Genomic DNA, 17,285 nt, shown 5'->3' with positions numbered 1-17,285 from the left:
CAAGCCTCGGCCCACCAGGGCAGGCTAATAAAGAACTATGGGCCCTATTAGGGCTCACTTTAAGCTGTAACCCCAACACTAATGCTAACCCTAACCGTAACCCGAACCCTGACCCTGACATGAACCCTAACCCAAACCCGAACTCTTAGAAGAGGGGGGATCCCCAAATTCTAACCCTAACCCTGAACCCGAACCTGAACAAGTTGGGGGGTTGCCCGAACCCTAACCCTAAGCTAAACAATAAACCTCTAAAATAAAAATAAACGTTTCTGGTCTAAGTCCCGCCTGTTGCTGTCCCCCGCCCCCTAAGAGCAAAAGAGTTAAGCTGCAGACTTGAACTCCTGACTTACAGACCATCGTCTGCCTGCTCACCAGCGCACCTAACCGCTACGCTACAGAGGCTTGCTGTTCTGACAGAGCTCCCGGACCCTCTTCAAGCCTCTGCCCGCCAGGGTCTGGCTCTATAGACTATCATGGCTGTCCTAGGTCATCTTTGCTTTCTATAGTCATAGTTTTATCCCTAAATCATAGACAGATCAGCTGAGAAAAAGCTTGGATTGTCTCGGTGGGGTGGATTTGCTTGTCCTTGTGTTTCACCTGGAGGCAGTCGCGGTCCCGCGGGCCTGTCCTGGAAGGGGGCGTGGGGGTGGGGCGCACCGTGAGCGCGTCGGGGGCGGGGCGAGCCTGGGCGGCTGGTCAGGAGCGCGGCTCACGTGAGCGGGTCTGGGGCGGGATGAACATGGCGGCGCGTCGGGGGCCAGGGCTCTCAGGGCTCGCCATTGCAGCTGGGAATGCTCGTTTCGTGGGCTCCTGGGTCCCCGTCGATTGGCATCCAGCGAGCAGAGCGCAGGGCTGTGGGCCACAGGTAAGGGAACTCGGACTGGGCGGAGCAGGGAACCATGTATTCTGCCCTCTTTGTTTGCAGTCTCGGAGCCGACTAAAATGGCGGTCGCAGAAAAGCCTCGCCTTTGGGGCCAAGGGTTTTACTGCTTTACCCCTTTGCATAAAGCTCAGACCCGCGCGGTTTTCCCAAGCAGCCTAGTGTATTGCTTCCTACAGGCCTGGAGAGGATAACAGGCAGGAAGGCCAGGGGTCTCCAGACAGAGAAAATAGACTGCAAGTGTCAGACGTTTTTTTCTCTCTCTTAAGAGGCCGGAGGAGACAAAAGAGTGCTGCATTTTTTTTTCTCCATCTTGATACAAATTTAAAAGGTTTCTCAGAAATTTCTGTGTTGCCATGACCACTCCTGGCTCCACCTGAATTTAACTTTCCTCAAACCTTGAACTAAGCAATGCATTTTTCTTATGGAAATGTTTGTCTTAAGGTATGCTAATGTACTATGTATTTACCCAAGGCTCTGTCTTCAGGTCAGTTTCCCCTAAAGGCTCAGAAAAAACTTGACAAACCAGTATGTTTTACTCATACCTTGTTCTCTTAATCTATGTGAATGAAACTATATATTTGCTTGGAAATCTGCCTTTCTTCAAGATTCATGTCCATCATTTTATGGCCTGGGATGACTCATCTGCTGCCAATGTTATCTCAATGCATGCTGTGGGTGAGGGGCCTGGTGCCATTCTCTGACACATTGTCTTTCTTTCATTAGCAGACTGCTAGTGGCTCTATAACATCTGGCTAAAGACTAGCAGGGGGTACTCTTCCCCCTTTTACTGTCTACGTCAGCAGCTCTCTCGATCTCTTTTATATTTTAATAAAACTTTTTAACAGAAAACCTCTGAGCCATCAAGCTTCGTCACTTGCCCTGGATTGAATTCTCCTCTGGAGTCCAAGAATGCTGGCATCTTTTGTGGTTTAGCAACCACCTTTCAGCCTTTTGAAATTCATATTGAATCTTCATTTCAGATTGAAGATGCATTCCATGGTATTGCCAACTGAAGCCTTTTCATCGCTATGGCATATCTGTCCATGTCTTTAGGGTATTTTTCAGCAATCATGTATCATTTCCAGTGTGCCAGTCTTGTTATCCTCATTCTGTCCATAGCAAAGTCTTTTATTAATGTTGACATGACTGAAAGGGAATCGTTTGTTTAAATTCCTTTTCAGATTGTTATTTGCTGGTGTATACAGATAACACTGTGTCATCATTCATTTGTATCAGTTTGGACAGCTTGATAGTTGTCTTTAGTTTCTTTAATTTCTCATAATTTAAGATGACCCTGTCTCATATATTTACAGTCTCACCCCTAGTCTCAGTCATTTCTTCAAAGAACTGTCCTTTTTTTAAACATTACATTATTTTTGACTGTGCTGGGTCTTTATTGCTCGTTTGTCTAGTTGTAGTGAGCAGAGGCTACCCTCTAGTTGCTGTGCCATGGCTTCTCATTGCAGTGCTTTCTCTGTTTGCAGAACTTGGGCTCTGGAGCATGCAAACTTCAAGAGCTGTTCAAGGGCTTCGTTGCCCCTGGGCGTGTGGAATCTCCTACACAGGAATTGAACCCGTGTTCCCTGCATCGGTAGGCAGATTCTTTACCACCGGGCCATTGGAGATGTTTCCTGTTCCCTTTTATTAGAGAATGATATTTAAAACATACATGTAGGAGCTCAATATGCTCAGCTGACAATACATGGATATATATATATATATCCATGTATTCCAGCTCACCTTTGAACATATTCAGTTAAAGGTAATTTGTGATGTCTCCAACCTGATCCACCACGACATGGACATTGTAACGTTTCCTTTTGTTTATCTGTAACTTTGCATTCCAATGGTAAGATACCTGGCTTCCACCGCTTGTCATACACAGAATTCAGTGCTTGTCCCACGTGGTTACTGAAAAAAAAACTGTCAGATTGTCTTTCAAAGGGGGCTCTGCATGCATTGCACCAGTATCTTGAGTATGTTTTTGTATGATAGTTTACTATCAGTATACCCTCAGTGGCCAGGTGTCTATTTCAGTCGCTACCAATTATGAATGGGCTTGTTTGCTCTAGTGTTCTTGGACAATTCGAATACAGTTTCTTTGTCAGATATGCATTGTTTTAGGAAAACAGTTTTATTGATTGTTGGCTGTGTTGCCTCTTTGTGTGTGGGCTTTTCTCTAGTTTTGGTGAGCATGGGCCATAACTAGTGGTTTGCAGGCTTCTCACTGCAGTGTCTCCTCTTGTTGAGGGGCACAGGCTCACGGGCTTCAGTGGCTGCAGCATGTGAACTCGGCATCGTGGCTTCCAGGATCTAGAGCACAGGCTCGCTCGGCTGTTGTGGCACACGGGCTCCATAGGATGTGGGATCTTCCCATCCTAGGGATCGCACATGCATCTCCAGCACCGGGGGGTGGATTCTTTACTATGGAACCACCAGGGCATATTTTAGACTAGTTTTCCACACATGTATCTAGTGAAAGAGGCCAGGATCAAGAGGCATGGCAGCTGGGAATCCTCAGCCCCAGCTCTGGTGTGCTATCCAAAGCTCTGGGGCCTTTGGTGAGCAGCTCAGCTTCCCTGGGACTGTTTCCTCCCATCAGAAATGCCCTGCTTTTGGACTGTAGCCCACCAAGCTCCTCTGTCCCTGGGATTTCTGAGACCAGAGTACTGCAGGTGGTGCCATTTCCTTCTCTGCTGCTGCTGCTGCTGCTGCTGCTGCTGCTGCTGCTGCTGCTGCTGCGTCGCTTCAGTCGTGCCTGACTCTGCGCGACCCCATAGACAGCAGCCTACCAGGCTCCTCTGTCCCTGGGATTCTCCAGGCAAGAACACTGGAGTGGGTTGCCATGTCCTTCTCCAGTGCATGAAAGTGAAAAGTGAAAGTGAAGCCACTCAGTGAAGTCGTGTCCGTCTCTTAGTGACCCCGGGGTTGCAGCCTACCAGGCTCCTCTGTCCGTGGGATTCTCCAGGCAATGGTACTGGAGTGGGCTGCCATTGCCTTCTCTGATTTCCTTCTCTGCAAGATAGCGTTTTGAAGATATTTTCTCCTGGATATTGCTTTTGATGAAGGAAGGGGGATCCCTTTCAGGGCTTGAGAGTGAGTTCTTGTCTGACACTGGGCAATGAGTTGTCTGAGGAGAGGAGTGCTGTCCAAGCGAGAGGCTTTATTGGGAAGGGCTGCCAGGGTGGAGGGCAGGAGGGTGAGGGAAACGGAGAGAACCACTCTGTCACGTGGCTCACAGTCTCAGGTTTTATGGTCATCGGGCTCATTTCTGGTTTGTCTCTTGCCAGGCATTCTGAATTGGGATCCTTCTTGGGGGCACACGCATCACTCAGCTGAGATGGATTCCAGCGAAGTGGATCCTGGGAGGTTGGTAGGACCTCTGAACTGGAGCCTCCCATCTCCTGACCTCTCCAGAATTCTGGTTGGTGGTAGCTTGTTCGTTCCTTGTTCCTTCCCAGGACCTCCTGTTGTAAGATGATTCCTGCAAGTGTTTTCTTTTCTCTGTTGCCTGGCCAGGGTGGGTGGTCCGTGGTTCATTTAACAGTTTGTTTTTGGTTCTCTCGAGTAAGGTCCTCCACAGGGTAAATGTATGAAATGATAAAAGGCAATGTTTTAAATAATTTATATTCATAATTTGGTAAGTTGGCTTGTTTTGTGTATGTTAGACCTGATCACCAGACCAACGGTCATGTAGAACTTTTGCAGTTTTCTAAAATTCTATAGTTTTTTAAATGGAGTTACCTTGTTGCAAAGTTTGTGTTTATGTTCATATTTTTTTAAAGTTATTTCTTTTAGTTGATTGATCATTGCTTTACAATACTGGTTTGATTTGTCATACATCCACATGAATTAACCATAGGTGTACCTATGTCCTCTTGCTCTTGAATCTCCCTCCCACCTCGCACGCATTCCCACCTCTCCAGGTTACTACTGAGCCCCAGTTTGAGTTCCCTGAATCATACAGCAAATTCCCATTGGTTGTCTATTTACAAATGTAGGTGTACCTGCATCCATGCTGCTCTCTCCATTCATCTCACCCTCTCCCTCTTGTTCCCCACCCTCGTCTGTAAGTCTGTTCTCTATGTCTGCACCTCCATTGCTGCTCTGTGAACAGACTCGTCAGTACCATCCTTCTAGATTCCATGTTTTTCTCTCTTTGACTGACTTCCCTCCCCTTTATTAGAACAAACTCAAATGTGTTCCTTTTTATGGCTGCATTCCATGCAGGCTCTGATTGTTCCTTAGCCATGTTTTGCGGAGGGTCATGGAGCTATTCTGCTCCATTTCAGTTTGGGCTTCCAGTCTGAGTGCTCACAGCAGAGCTGCTTCTGGGTGAGCCCTCTGAGGTCTGTGAGCACCGGGCTGCCCGCTCTTCTCTTGTGGCCCGCAGGGGGCGCCAAAGGCCCCTCTGACCCGCGGGCGCAGGACGCTTTGCCTTTAGACTCTGCTCCGTGAGCAGCTGGCGGGAGCTTTGTCTCCTCAGGACCATCAGGGCTCAGGCTTCTGGATAACAGGGCTGCATCCAGGCTGAGAGGAGCAGGGTTGCCTCAGTGCCCACCAGCAGGGAGGCGCTGCAAGAGCGAAAAATGAGGATGGAGTAGACGTTTCCTGTGTCCAGCTGAGGGCTGACTGGAGGTCCATCTCAGAGGACTCAGGGGGAAAGAGCTCCGTGTGCAAAGCGGTGGGTTTTCAGTTAGATTTGCGTTAGATGATGTAGAGGATGAACACTGATGTTCTTCCGTGTAGGTGGCCATTTTCCTGTCACTGTTTCTTGAGAAGACTGTCCTTTCCTCTTCGCTCGTTCCTGGTTTGATTTTCAGGAACTGACCATGTACAGGTGGGTTCGTTTCTGGGCTCTCTATTCTCTCCTGGAGTCCATGTGTCTGTGTTCCTGCCAGTTCCTCACTGTGGTGGTCACTACAGCTCCGTGATGTAGTTTGAAGAGGGATAGGAAGATGCCTCCAGCTGTGTTCCTCTTTCTCAGAGTCTTTTTGGCCGTTTAAGGTCCTGTTCAACAGTAGCAGCCTAATATTAGGAATATTTCTATTTCTGTGAAAAATGCCATTGAATATTATTTTGTGATTGCAGTCCGTGTATTTGTTGATGACTTTGGTTGGAATGGACCTTTTAATTCCTCATTGTTCCAGTGCATGAGCGTGGAATAATTTTCTGTGTGTTTGTATTTTCTTTGGTTTCTTTATCAGTGCCTTCTAGTTTTCTGACTACTGGTTTTTTATGTTCTTGATTAAGTTTGTTGCTAGATGTTTTATTTAAGTGGAATTTTCTTAATATTTTTTTCCTGATTGTTATTAGTGTATAGAAATGCAAGTGATTTTTGGACTGTAAAGGGTAGTATTTTATGATTGTAAATTAATCCAAAATGATTCAGCTTTACTGAATGTAGTCTAACAACTTTTTGTGAAGTGATGGGGAACATTTTATCTGTAAGATCTGTTTCTCCTGCAGTAGGTCATCCAGAGGACCCAAGACATGGTGGTTACTAATAGACTTCCCACACTACTTCTTCATTCCACGTGGACTCCTTCACGGGCAGTGAGCATCCCAGCTTCCCTTGAACTTCATCTGGGTAAGTCTTGGCCTGTATCAGAAAGTTTCCTGCCTGTCTGCGCTAAATTTCTTTTGTGGTATTGACATGGTTGTTTTGAAACCTAGTATACTTTCCAGTCATTTAAAATGTACAGAAAATGCCTAGCAATGGGAACAAGTGCTAGCATTTGCCACATCATCTAAAATACTCTATGTGTTTTATCCAAAATGGGTACCTTCTGCAGAACCAGCACATAATCTCCAAAATCAGGAAATCATATGGTACCTACATTATAATGTAATCCACTGCCCCACTTCCACTTTTAGCAATTGTTCAAGTGTATGAATATATCTTTTGTTTCCATCTTCATCCTTTTTTCTTTATTTAGAGTGTTACTGAGATTTTCAGTTATTTGGACAAACTTGATGGATTGAAAGCAGACATGGTGAATAAGGGTTCTGGGTGGCCTTTTCGATGTGGATTTCTTTTTCACTGAAGATGGTTTTAATATTTATTCATGTGGTAACATGTATGAATCCTGCATTCTTTCTCCCCCCCCCCATAGTAATTAAAAATAAATAATATGCCATTTACCATTTAGATATTTGTAAGCATACAGTGTTGTAGCAGACAACCTTTTCTTGTTTTGCAAACCAGTTTAATAATGTGCACCTTGTGCGTGCTTTGGAGAAACTCAGGAAACTGAGTCAGTGACTGAAATGGCCCAAGATATCACCTTAGATTCCATCTTCATCTGAAAACAAAACAGGCACTTTCTGGTGGTCCAGTGGCTGAGACTGGACACTCCCAAAGAAGGAGGCCCAGGTTCATTCCCTGATCCAAGAGCTAGATCTCCCATGCCACCAAGGAGAATTTGCATGTTGTAGCTAAATATCTGGCTTACCTCAATGAAGGTTGACCTGGCGCAGCCAAATTAAAAAAGAAACAAATATTTTACAGATACAACCAAAGGAAAGGAAGGGTATGGTTGTTGTGCAGATTTACGGCTTAGCTTTCCCTATCGATAGAAAAGAAAAAAGAGTTTCAAAAGACTGTGTCTCATCCTTCTATCTGGCATATAGAGAGGATTCCTTTGAAATGAGATTTCTCTGGTAAATGTGACTCACAGAAGAGCTGTCTTGAACTTGGGTTTCAGAGATGATCATGTGTCCTCTAAAAAAAAAAGTTAATTGGGTCCCACTAATTATCATGCTGAGGTGGTATATTTTGTGGTAGCATTTGCTCCCCTTCACTTTGGATGTATCCCCATTTGTTTACACTGTCATCTACTGAAGACATCCTGATATTTGAAAGTTTTTAGTTATTACAAGTAGAGCTGTTGTATATAATCATGTGATACTTTTTGTCTGGACGTTTTCAAAGCTGTTTAGTAAGTGCTAGCCATATAGTATTCAGGTCACAGGTGAGCTTTGTTTAGCTGTGGAAAAATCCAGCTATGTTTCTCTGTGGCATGTGGGATCTTCTGGGGTAAGGGATCAAACTAGAGTGTCTTGCATTGTCAGGCAGATTCTTTACCACTGAGCCACCGGAGAAGTTGTGCCCTACCCCCGTTTTTTTTTTTTGAGTTTACTGGATCTAATAGGTGTGCAGTGCTACCTCACTGTTATTTTAGTTTGTAATTTCCTAATGATATGTGATTTTGAGTCTTTTTGATAGGCTTATTTACTATCTTTATATTTTTGTAGGACAGGTGTTTAGGTGTATACATTTTTTATGAGATTGTTCTAGATTTTTTGGTATATTTGGAGTACAATCCTTTATCAGATATGTATTTTATAAATATATTTTCCTGTGGCTTGTGTTTAAGTTTTGTGAATAAGGTTTTTCACAGTTTAAATGTCTAATTCTTTAAAGTTAATGTTATATATGTTTTATATCCTTTTTTGGATAGACTTTAGTGTGTTGTTGTTAAATTTTATAAGCAGAAGTGAGGTACTGTAGATACAGTTTTAAGCTAAGCTGAGGTACCATAGATACAGTTTTGCCTTTTGTCTGTTAAGAAGTTTGAGTGAGTTTGGTGTACACTGTATATAACATTATGTCTACATTCATTTGACTGGATATAGCTTCCAATTATTTGTCTAATTGGTTTTGGAGATATCACGGGAAGTCAGTTTTTCCAAGGGAAACTGAGGTCCATGAAACATGAACTCTTTTCGATCGGTCGGAATCACTCTCTGCTATTTCTGACAGATTTGACTTGTTTGGATATCTCATATGAGTGGAATCACAGAACGTTTGTCTTTTCTTGGTCTGGTTTATTTCACATGATCTAATGACCATAAGGTTTGTCCACATTGTCGCATTGTCAGAATTACTGACTTTGAAGGGCCGAATCAGATTCCATTGTGTGTATACCACAGTTTGTTTATGGAATTGGCTGCCATGGACACTTAGATCACTTCTGTTTGTTTGCCAGTGTGAATCATGCTGTTGTGAGTATGACGGAAGAAGTATCCATTTTTTCAGCCCCCTTTCCCAATCCTTTTGGGTACATAGCTTGAATTGGAATCGAACTATGTATTTATTCCATGTGTTTGTTTTGGAGCCATTTCTGTAATGTCTTGCAGAGTGGCAGCACCATTTAATGTACTTTTTCGTATGGTGGAATACCGTTCAAGCTTCTGAATATACCTTGTGTTGCATATTCAGTCTCCCACCAACGGACACTTGAATGAGTTCTACCTTTGAGCTATTGTGAATGTCACTATGAGTATTTGTGTACCAGTTTTTGTTTGAATTATTAACAAGTACATTACTATATATAAAAGAAGCCACAAGGACCTACTGTACAGTTTAGGAAACTATTAAATATCTTATGATAATGTATAATGGAAGAGAATCTCAAAAGGAATATATGAAAAGCACATAGTAACCATGATATTTATTGTGCCAACACTATGAGTTATCATAGCACTACTCAACGTGTATTTATACATGTCAGTAAAATATTCACATCTGTAAGGATATTATAAAAAATTATATAAAAAATCAAGAATTCAAACAGAGATTAAATAAACTTCCTGTCATTGCTCATCATCATTTATACATTCATACTACCTGTAACACTCATTGTATAAGTGCTGGACTAGCAATTGATGTTCTCGTAAACCAAGAGATTGTGAAGGTGTAAGGAAATATAGCTTATTGAATTCCTTAATGAAGGATTATAGAACTCTATGTCCATGAAGTGAATGAAATTCCATTTTTTTGAACCACATTCTTACTAGAGTGATGAGCTTCCACCCCACCCAACGTTAGTTCACAATGAAATCCTGCAGTCCTCTGGCCTCAATGTCTGCTTCCTGCTACCAAGAAAGAAAAGATGAGGAAGTCCTGACAAAACCGATGCTATTTTTCTTTTTCTGATTTGTATTTTATCGCAGGGCTTGGCAAAAAGAGGGCCCAACCTGTTTTTAGAGTTCCATCCCAAGGGTTCCTCTGGCATGTTCCCTATGTTGACAAAGTGCTGATTATTTTCAACAAAGGACAATGATCTGCACTTCACTATCTGTTGCTTGAGCTGGAATAGCGGGCATCCCTTGAAGTGCATTCCTTCATGCTGAAGTAGGCATCCCTGAAGCAATAGTATAAGAGGAACACATTTATCACGTAGACATCGCAGCCCATGCATTTGTAATAATTTTTCAGTTATACCCATCATCATCGGAGGAACTGACTTGTCCCAGTAACAACGAGAGTACCCAGTATAACAGTTCCTTGACTTATGAGTACTTCCTATGAGTACCCTTATGAGTACTTCTTCCAATGTTGTTTCTCCTACTTTGGTCATGAACAGTAGAAGCTGATGGCAGTGGTCCTTGAAATGTATGTCGATTCCTAGGTGGCACAGTTGATAAATAAAAAATCTGCCTACCAGTGCAGGAGGGGGAAGTGATGTGGGTTTGATCCCTGGTTCAGGAAGATAACAATTCATACACATGTTTTATGTGAACCAGTTTGATACTCATGAGTTTTTTCTTCTGTATACAGAAAAACAAATGCTGTTCAAGGACACTGAAAGAACCCTGATGTTGAAAATCAGATCTGTATTGTGAGCAATGCTTAGATATCCATGAGTCGAAGCATAGTATTATGCCTATCATCCTTGTATTTCTCTCAGTGAAATATGTTGAGGAAAACTCTTCATTCGTGGTCTAGATTCACGAAGAAGCTAAATAGCATTCATCCTTTACGTTGACAACTGTGAATTTAAATCTCCTGTGAATCCTATGTGACAACCACACATACCAACATGAGTTATCAGTATTATATCAATATTTTTAGTCCTATTGTATGTCAACTAAAAAAATCAGTATATAATTGTACATGAAGTCAAGACATAAAATCAGTGCAAATACAAAATGTTCCATTCCATCCTTTGAGAAAGGGAGAAAAACATCTCTGTGCTTAGCCTATTGCATTTTTATGTATTAGACCCTTAAGTAGTTTATTCACCACACCCTGTGAATGATTCACAAATCTTCAGAGAAGAAAGGATCATTTCTCTTGAACAATGAGTAGTTCAACTATTCTCAAAGCAAAGCCATAAGTGAGTCTTATTTTGGGTGAGACCATGAAAACTCAGTGTTTTCATTATGCTTGTGCTTATGATGGGAGGAGGTCTGAGAAAGCACTTCTGAAGGTTTATTCATACCAGTCGTTCTCATATGTATCGAGTCTTTAAAGGTCGAATCACCAAGGTGTTGCTTCTACACTTGTACTAGGCTGAGCAGCAACATTCCCTTTCTCCGTAAGTGCAGTAGACGTGTTCCCAACCTGTCTGTCTTCTGTCCTCTGGAGTATGCATTGCTTGAGCTCATCACAGCCTAGTAGATGGAAATCATCAGGATATTCTGGAAACCCTTTTTATTTCAGTCTGTTCAGGAGGTTACCACTGCTGCAAACCTCTGGATTTTACCAAGCGCTTTTAACAACCTCAGATGAAGGATATAAGTCAACACTGGTGACAGCCACGGGCTTCCATGGCCTATCCATGATTGTTGGCTTTGCTTTCATAATCATCCTGTTTCTTATACCAGCTAAACTGTCAGTGTATTTTTTAATTACCATTTTATCTTTGATGGTTTTTAGAGCTATTATGGATTTTCCTATATATCTTCACTTATCGGTGAGGGTCTTATGTTAGTAGTAGTTATGACAACTGACTTTCTGTCTGTTAGCTGTGGCAGAATAAAAAAAGAATGACCCACTGTATATTATTAATATTATGTATCAATATATTGTTAGTTTTATTGTTTGCAGTCATCCAATTCCAAGTTTCTGAAATAAACTTTCAGAAAAATCACATCCTTTTGAATGCCCATTTGACTGAATAGGAGCACGGAAATGTTCTTCCATAAAATTGTTTACAGTTTCCATTCCGTTTCTCCTGTTTGATGTAGATATTGGCCTTTGGTTCTATCAGTAGCTTTGCAAGTAAAAAAAAAAATTAATTAGAGCTCGTATGGTAATTTTACTGTTAGCAATAAGTTTAGCATAAAATGAACACAGAAGAGGTTACAGTAGACCAAATATGAAAGTCAGTTTAAAAGAAAACATAGTGTTGAATGTTTACAGTAGGAATATAGTTATGAAGTTCCTTTATTATTATTCTATCCTTTCCTTTTGTTTTGCAGGGGTGTTAATGTACAGATTCCAGTACTATGGCTAGAGCGAATAATAGTATCATTATTCTTGAGAGCAACTCTACTAAGTCTTCACGCTCATGTCACTCAAGGTTTTTTAATACCTATTATGTTAGTCGTGTTTGTAGTTTGTGAAGTCACATAAGTTGCATTCATTCAAGCAATAGTATCAAACAGCTATGGCATCAATTATAGATGTGAATCGATATCGAATGTGAATCCATTTCACTGTGACAAGTTATTATTGTAGATATTCTATTCATGCCAGTAACAAAGCTGTGCAGAAATAATACAATGTTTATTAAGAAAATAAGAGTTACTAATTTGTTTTATTATTCTATTTCTTTTAAACAGATTTAATGACAACAGGCTCAACTTTTCATTCACTTGTATGACTATGAGCGGTTTGACCAAGTTGAAGAAGATGACTCGTTTGTAGTCTTCCTCATCAGCTCATTCCATCTACTGGCTTTAAAATCATTTAGTACAGAGCTCACCGTCTAGGTGTTCATCCAGTGTTTTGTTTGCTTATCATGCAGGATCATTTTAAAAGGAAAAGTATGTGTGTATGAGTTAGAGCTCTGATCCCAGGAGTCCATGTAGAAGCTTCCCCTGAGAAATGTATCGTTTTTGCACCAATGCTACTGAAATGTGTGAATGTGGTATACCACGCGTCCCAATAAGTGTAAACAGCGTCATAGGCTACTTATTTGAAATGACCAGTACTCATGACATTCCATTCAACTGAGGACTAAATATAGCCAACGTAGGCTGTGTTTGCCAAATAGACTTTGAAGTATTCTTCACACAGTCCTTCATCGATGCCAGTTTTCAGATCGAAGAAACCCTTGCTCCATGAAGTTTGTGAACACATATACTCATGTTTTGTTTGAGATTTTAAAGTCATTCTTCAGTTTTGTTGGAGGAATGGTTCTGTATATGCCCCGTGGATCCCCAAATCCACTGATGTTCATGTGTCTTGGGGCTTCCCAGGTGGTTCTAGTGGTAAAGAACATGCAGAACATACCCATGCAGGAGACATGGGAGGTATGGATTCCATCCCTGGGGCAGGAAGATCTCCTGAGGGAGAGCATGGCAACCCCCTCCAGTATCTTTGCCTAGAGAATCTCATGGAGAGAGGAGCCTGGTGGGGCCTAGTCCATATGATCCCAAGGAGTTGGACACAATGTAAGTGACTTCGCACAGCACATGATTCGTTGTCATAGCTAATATAATGGAGATGACATAAAAAGAAGCACCAGCGGGCGAAAGTCAATATCCATCACTTTTAAACTTTGGAATGTATTGTGATATTTTACATCCATATTTGTATGACTTGATAGTTGGAGAATCGATGCATGTGAAGGCCTGGTTGTGTTATATGTATGTTGAGGGAAGATATATTTTTATGTGGTTTGACATATAGGTCCCATTTCATTCGTAGACATATGCATACTCATCACTTATCATCATTTTTTTTTTTTTGAAAAGACCATTGTTTGGAAAGGTTGTTGTCTAACCATGAAAGATGCTTGAATTCTTGGGCTCCTTAGAGGAAGAATTCAACCCGGGGCCAGTGATGAGGGTTGATCAGTCAGAGCTTTTGTGTCCCAACGTTTTATTAAAGTATAAAAGAGAGAAAGCTTCTGACATAGACATCAGAAGGGGGCAGAAAGAGTGCCCCCCTACTCATCTTTGGCTGGATGTTATCTAGCTACTAGCAGTCTACTCATTAGAGAAAGGAATGGCAGCAGACCCCTCACCCACAAGATATATGGAGATGACCGTGGCACCAGGTGAGTCATCCTGGGCCATAAAACGATTGATATGAGCAAATGGATAGCTTCATTCACATAGATCAGGAGAGCCATGTATGAGTAAAGCATATTGGTTTGTCAAGTCAGTTCTGAGCCTTTAGGCAGAACCTACTTGAAGATAGAGTCTAGGGTAAATACATAGTACATTCACATAGCTTAAGGCAAACCTTTCCATGAGAAAAATGCCTTGGTCAGCTCAAAGTATGAGAAAAGTGAAGTTCAGGCGGAACCAGGTGTCATTATAGCAACACAGAATTGTAAGAGAAAATCTCTGTTTAAATTTGTATCAAGAAGGGGAAAAAAGATAACAGCTTGTTTCCTCCTGCCTCGGAAGTGACAGATAACAACTGTCTGACACTTGCACCCCATTTCCTCCCTTTGGAGACCCCTGGCCTTCCTGGCTGTTACCCTCTCAGTTTCATTCATTGAGCGTTTTCTGCCTTGTGAAACATTGGGCATAGAAGTATGTGTTTATTTAGGGGTATTTCATCCAATTTCATTTAAATGCATATGTGAATTAGAAAGTTTGACATGCTGTTGCTTTGTATACCGATTGGGAAATGTGAGCCTCCAAGCTTAATTTAGTTTTTCATGTTCATTTTTCTTTTTAGGGGTACAAAGAAAAATAATATGACTGTTAAGATCAGCTTTCGTATTTTTTGCCAAATATGAATTGGGATCACATCGATCAGAGATGAGTCTGTGCATGAAAGCCCTAATAACTAATGCTAATTGACTTCACTACCATGGGATGTTTTCATATCTATTGAGGATTTACTTCATGTATTTCGATTTTAACTTTCTGTCTCACAGCCTTGTTTGTAGATCAAAGCTATTTGAAATTGTCATCTGGTTTCAAATGGCTTGTGAGGTTATTCATGAGTGGTTCATAAAACCGAATGGATTGTACGTAGCCATACTTTGTTGTCATTCTATGAATTTGAAGAATGTCTGAAGAATGTCTGCAGTTATGCCTTAAAGATTCATACAATTGATGTCCAATATTTATCTCAATAGACTTGCTTTCAATTTGTAGTTTCCTATGCGTATGTCTTTCTTTATGGATTTGGGTAGAACTTGTATTGGAACACTGAAAAATCTGTGATATCAACCGTGCTGACCTTTCTGGTGGTCATCATTAAGATTTTCACGCTCTATGGATCCTAGTGGAAACAGGTGCTGTTCATCCTACTTTTGTGAAGATTGAACTCATCGTAGAAAGTGGAATTTGTTGAAATATTTATGGTATAAATAAATCTTGTCTCTATAATTACCCAGAGTCCTGGTGCGTATTTGATTGCTAAGTTATAAAATGTATGAGATAGATGTGATCCATCAATGGCGACTGGATAAGTGGTGGAGAGGTATTTTGGTGATGCAAGAGATTTAAATGATGTGATCATAGTATTTATATCCCTTTTATGTGGATAATGGGTCTTGGATCCATGTTTGAAACCTTACAACCTCGTCTTTTGTTATGCATGGGAAGTGTCAAAAATGAAGAAGATGCGGGTAGGTACTTCAAGGGTAAGTATAGGGCTGAGGGCGTGACTATGATGTGGGTTAGGGTTAGGATGTGGATGGGGGTCCGGTTAGGGTAGGGTAAAGGTTAGAGTTCGTGGAACAGCCCTCCAAACTTGTTAGGGTGAGGGGTGAGGTGTGAGGGTTCAGGATGAGGGTGAGGGTAAGGATTCAGGGTGAGGGTTAGGATTCAGGATGAGGGTGAGGATTCAGGGAGAGGGTGAGGGTGAGGGTTCAGGGAGAGGGTGAGGGTGAGGGTTCAGGGTGAGGGCGTGGGTGAGGGTAAGGGTTCGGGGTGAGGGTTCAGAGTGAGCGTTCAGGGTGAAGGTGTGGGCCTCACATCTGATACAGGATTGTACTCCAAATATACCCATCCCTTCCCTTGAACAGACCTCTCACTATGGGAGCCCTTGGCAGTGTGGAACCCACCGGCCCCTAAGGCCTCCCAAAGGACGCCTGGGGCCTAGGTGCAAAGGCAATACAGGAGTGGAGCTGAGGCCAGGAAGGCGCCAGTGGCGTCTCCCAACTTTGCAAAGGCTGCTCCTTCCTGGGTAGGAAGCCTAGCAGCGAGGCAAGTCTGGGCAAGGTTCGCCCAGGGCAGAGCAGCCTCGCACCAGGAACTCTGCCAGATCGGGCCTCTGAGCAGAGCTGGAGCTCTGCCATCCTGGAGGCGCACTCGACTCCGCCCAAGCAGGGCTTGCAGCCTAAGGCGGCTGGGCTGCTTCGTCTTCCCCCCTAGGAAGCTCGATTCCCGCATGCTGTTCACTCGGCTTCCAGGCGCCGGCTCCCTGCCCCTCCTTACGGTCTAGGATCAGGGGCTGCTTCCCCTGAGCTGGGGCTGTGGGCAGGAGCCCAGACACACAGGTGCAGGACCCAACCACCTGCACACGTCTCTGCTGGAGAGGAGAGCGCTAGGGAACCTACGTGTGTGAGGCAGCTACTGGGCGCCCACGGAGTCAGACTCGAGGTGTGCGGGGCTCCAGAGCCCCGCCAGGGGTCCAAGGAGCCTGGTGCTCACCGTGCGGCGCTGAGTCTGGGCTGTCAAGCAACCGCTGGAGGAGACCTGCACTTGCCCTTCCCTTGCCTCTGACAGAGCTCTCCCTGCTGGAGCCCTTGGCAGTGTGCAACCCACCGGCCCCTAAGCCATCCCCAAGGACGCCTGGTGCAAAGGCAAGGCAGGAGCAGAGCTGAGGCCAGGAAGGCGACAGTGGCATCTCCCAGGCTCAAGGAGCCTGCTCCTTCCATGGCAGGAAGCCTAGCAGCCAGGCAAGTCAGGGCAAGGCTCGGCCAGGGCAGAGCAGCCTCAGACCAGGAACTCTGCCAGATCGGGCCTCTGAGCAGAGCTGGAGATCTGCCATACTGGAGGCGCGCTCAGATCCAGCCAAGCAGGGCTTGAGCCGCACGTGGCTGGGCTGCCTCTTCTTACCTCGAGGAGGCTTGCCACCTTGAATGCTCTTCCTTCGGCTTCCAGGCGCGGAAGCTCTGTGCCTCCTGCAGGTCTTGGCTCAGGGGCTGCTTGCCCTGAGCTGGGGCTGTGGGCGGGAGTCAAGACACGCAGGGGCATACCCCAAACTGCTGCACACTTCTCTGCTGGGGAAGAGAGCGCAAGGGAACGACATGTGAGAGGCAGCTGATCGGCACCCACGGAGTCAGCCTCCAGGTATGCCGGGATGGAGACCCCAGCCAGTGGCCCTGGGAGGTGCGTTTCTTCGTGCGGCGCTGAGTCTCGGCGACCAAGCAACCGCTGGAGGATCCCTGCACTTGCCCTTCCCTTCCCTCTCACAGAGCTCGCCCTGCCTGAGCTCTTGGCAGTATGCAAGCCACCGGCCCCTAAGCATTACCCA

At 43.7% G+C, this 17,285-nt stretch overlaps 1 long non-coding RNA gene across 1 annotated transcript; it reads left to right on the top strand.

The window, feature by feature from the left end:
• Positions 1–704: 704 nt before the first annotated feature.
• Positions 705–15,193, top strand: LOC138447107 (uncharacterized). Its single transcript, XR_011259667.1, has 6 exons — positions 705–865; positions 2,368–2,474; positions 4,174–4,307; positions 6,353–6,473; positions 12,458–13,291; positions 14,532–15,193. It is a non-coding gene; the product is annotated as an uncharacterized lncRNA (long non-coding RNA).
• The last annotated feature ends 2,092 nt before the right edge of the window (positions 15,194–17,285 follow it).

Source organism: Ovis canadensis, chromosome 11, assembly GCF_042477335.2.
Source record: "Ovis canadensis isolate MfBH-ARS-UI-01 breed Bighorn chromosome 11, ARS-UI_OviCan_v2, whole genome shotgun sequence".
Classification (NCBI taxonomy): domain Eukaryota; kingdom Metazoa; phylum Chordata; class Mammalia; order Artiodactyla; family Bovidae; genus Ovis; species Ovis canadensis.
Note: the sequence above shows the minus strand (reverse complement) of the source record. Positions and strands in the feature narration are given on the sequence as shown.